This window comes from Macrosteles quadrilineatus, unplaced genomic scaffold (assembly GCF_028750875.1).
Source record: "Macrosteles quadrilineatus isolate MER2022 unplaced genomic scaffold, UCM_ALF_1.0 Scaffold_3__2_contigs__length_128488019, whole genome shotgun sequence".
In the NCBI taxonomy this organism is placed as follows: Eukaryota; Metazoa; Arthropoda; class Insecta; order Hemiptera; family Cicadellidae; genus Macrosteles; species Macrosteles quadrilineatus.
The window spans coordinates 1,473,710-1,477,159 of NW_026542596.1; the positions used below are offsets into that span (position 1 = coordinate 1,473,710).

Sequence of the window (3,450 nt, forward strand, 5' to 3'; positions counted from 1 at the left end):
TATTGTTAAATGAAACACTGGCTACAACTGGTAAAAAAAGGTGGGATGTCTATTTCAGTACCCATCTAAAGTAGATTTAAATGTCATCAGTAGTAATTCAATTCTATACACTTATATAAACACTTGAGCAATAATTGTAATATTTTGACGTTGGGACAACAAAAACAAAGTCCTGATTGCAATTCTTTACGAAACAACATAAACAATTTTAAAAACACTTGCGCAATTGCATCCGGAACTAGTTTTTTAAATGCGTTAGTACTATGATGCCTTCGTGAAGGTCAATTAATACACGTTCTCTTCACATACGTTTACTTCAAAAAGGATTAGTAGTTCGAGTAGTGTCTTGGAATGAACATCCTCTGGATCTTGCTGTTGATGGGCTTCGCCCTCCTGGCGATGGTAGGCGCCGCCCCGCAGGCCTCGGAGGATTACCAGAAAGACCCCCTTGGTTCCTTCAGCGTCGCCCGACGACAATATGGCCGTCGCAGAGGTCGATGGGGAAAATGAAATTGGTTAGTTACTGTCTACAATTTATCCTAACTATTTGCTGGGCTTCACAAGTAGACTTAAAATTTTTTATGTTAGCCACACTTATTTATTTTATCGAGTTATATCAAATTTCATGCCGTGTTTATTGGGGCTACTTTCAATAATTTTTTATTAGATGGTCGTATTTTTAATTTGTATTCTTTGTGTCTTGTGTTTTTCTACAGTCTACGTCCAGACCATTGGTTTTTCTAACGTTCACCTGTGTTTAGTAGATGGCCAAAATGACAAAACTTAGATTCTAAACACAGATCTTACCCTTTTGGGGTAGAATGCATATAACTGGAGGTAAACAACTCATTAGGCTATGATTTTATTTGTTCATAACTGGCTATTGCTTAAGTTACTAGTAAATCATGAACTGAAAAGAAAATTACTCTCTTGTTGAACTTTGTAGCTATTATCTATAAATCCTAATGCCATTGTAAACATCGTTTAACATCCATCATTCATCTAACAACCATTAGAACACAGTTTTCTCAATTCGTATATCCTAAATCCATTTCACGTTCTTCAAAATGTAAATATTTTTTTTCTTTATTGCTGTGGTTTATTGTGCTGTGTAATGGTAAAGTTCGAGGAAATATCAAGAGCAACTACCCAGAACCTTCTGGTAGATTCCACTCAAGGATTCATAGCTTTGCTTTCATCAACAATCATCGACGACTTATATACACCCATCCTTCATACCGCGGCCATGGAAGAGGATTCTGGGTTCGCGGACAGAGGTAATTATGCAATGAACAATTGTCAGTTTCACGTTAGCGGTGGCGTAGCGTCCAATCGTAGTTTACGAGACTTGTCAGGGCGCATGCAGGAATGTTTACCTCCTAGCAAACATGTGTACGGTTGTTAGATGATATAGAAAGGGAACATATGGATAGTGGATCTTTGGGGCCAGTTTTTGATCGCCTATAAGCTGTATACTCGATGGTTAGTGCGTTTTTCTTTCCTGCGACCCCCACATGACCCCCTGTGACCCCCACATGGGTTTTCCCAGGGTGTAAGATGCACTCTTCCAAGAAAGGTTCTTGAATAGCTAAGAAGTGTCTTAACTAGACGTTTCGCAATATAATTGTATTGTAAGTGTAATGCAGTCTAAAGAGCATAATTTGCTTCTGTAGCCAGCTAACTTTTCATAAACAGTCAATACAATTCAAACTTCTAAATAGTTTTTAAAATATACCTTGATGCAGGTTTTTGTTCAACGCACTATCTATACTACCAGTAGTTTAGTGGTTGAGGTGTAAAGGGTTCCAATGATCCAATAACTAGAGCGTAAAGTTGCAATTTTCGAGACTTGGGTTCGAATCACACCAATCGCCAATTACTTTTGGATTTGCGGTAATTCGATGACTCGCTTATCCAAAGTCCAACTAAAAATGTACATACAATTATCTAGAAACAACATTTTTTTATTTTTTTATGATGTGAGAACTTCCGTCGTGTTGGAGGGATCCCTTTGCTGAAAGAAATCAGATAGTTTTGTGTAAATTTAACAATCAGCCACAATATATACCAAAATATCAGCCCTTGGTATATTGTGCAGGGTACATTCTTGACCCTGATACTGTACTGATAATATATTTAATGGGAACTACCTGCGAAGACCTTAAACGATTGTATTTATAATATAGAATAAATAATATTGGAAAAAGGAAAATGATAGTGCAAATTTGATAAAATTATATGGTCGGTTCTATAGAATCCTTATCGATAAATGGGAGTATTCAGGATCCTAAATGATTTACCTCGGGATCGTGGATGAATAGGACGATTTACTTATTTCAGGAGAGCAAATCTACACCTTCAGTATCATTAAGTATCTTGTATGCCATTTCATAATTAAGTTTACTGAATACTATGTTTGTTTCAGGTAATCTTATTATGAACCCCTCTAACCGTAGAGATTGAAATAACATGAAACATGATATTACGGATTCTATAACTTTATAAAGTATAACTGTCAAACAATATAAACGTTTAAACTTTAGTTTTTGTTTTTATTACCAATCTATTGCTACAAGCCACAACTACGTTTGAACTTTACACTCTAACATGTGTTGTAAAAGCTTTACAATACTGTATAAATTTTCATAGATATTGTTTAGTGAGGTTTTATTGTAGAAACACTGAGATGTAAGTACATTATAATGATTATAATAATTAATACTTTTTGGTAACTATTCATCAGCCTAATTTGTTCAATAGTTGATAAGCAAGAGAGTACAATAAATTATAATGTATACTGTATAATTGATTACAATAATTTGACAGATATAGTTTATAAAAACTTTTTTTGTTGATAATTGGTTAGATTTGAATAATAAATAAAGAGATGCACATACAAATCTAACTGATATTTACTACGCCTTTATAATAATCACTGATTAATGGGGCCATTTCAATTTTTATAAGGTTTACTAGCATGTCGTATTATATTATTTGTACAATTTCAATAAATGTGAGGCTCGTGAAGACCATAAATGGATATGCTTTTGTATAAGTATGATTAACTAACTAAAGAACCTTTTTAAATTTGCATTCTCCTAAAACAACTATTGTTTAAAAAATTTTACAGTTTTAATTACAGTTTGTTAGTTGAGGAAAAATAATTGGTGAAGTGTTGTATGCAAACAAATATGTGTAACACAACATTTTTGATTTGTCATAAAAGGAAAACATAATCAATTAAAACAGTATTAATATTTAATTACGGATTAAGATTATTAGTCAGGAAAACGAGAATAAATAGAAGGTTTGTATTGAATTGGCGGAAGTGTCTCCCAGGATGTCAAGGAACCCCTTTAGAGGGTAGGGACGGAACAGTCGCTGGTGGAACGATCTGCTTTTGTGTGAGGAAGGGAAATGAATAAATATGCAAAGTAAGCAAATTTCAGT

General features: G+C 34.1%; 1 long non-coding RNA gene across 1 annotated transcript; it reads left to right on the forward strand.

The window, feature by feature from the left end:
• The first annotated feature begins 334 nt into the window (after window positions 1-334).
• LOC128988751 (uncharacterized) lies at window positions 335-2,540 on the forward strand. Its single transcript, XR_008490429.1, has 2 exons — window positions 335-515; window positions 2,426-2,540. It is a non-coding gene; the product is annotated as an uncharacterized LOC128988751 (long non-coding RNA).
• Window positions 2,541-3,450: the final 910 nt, after the last annotated feature.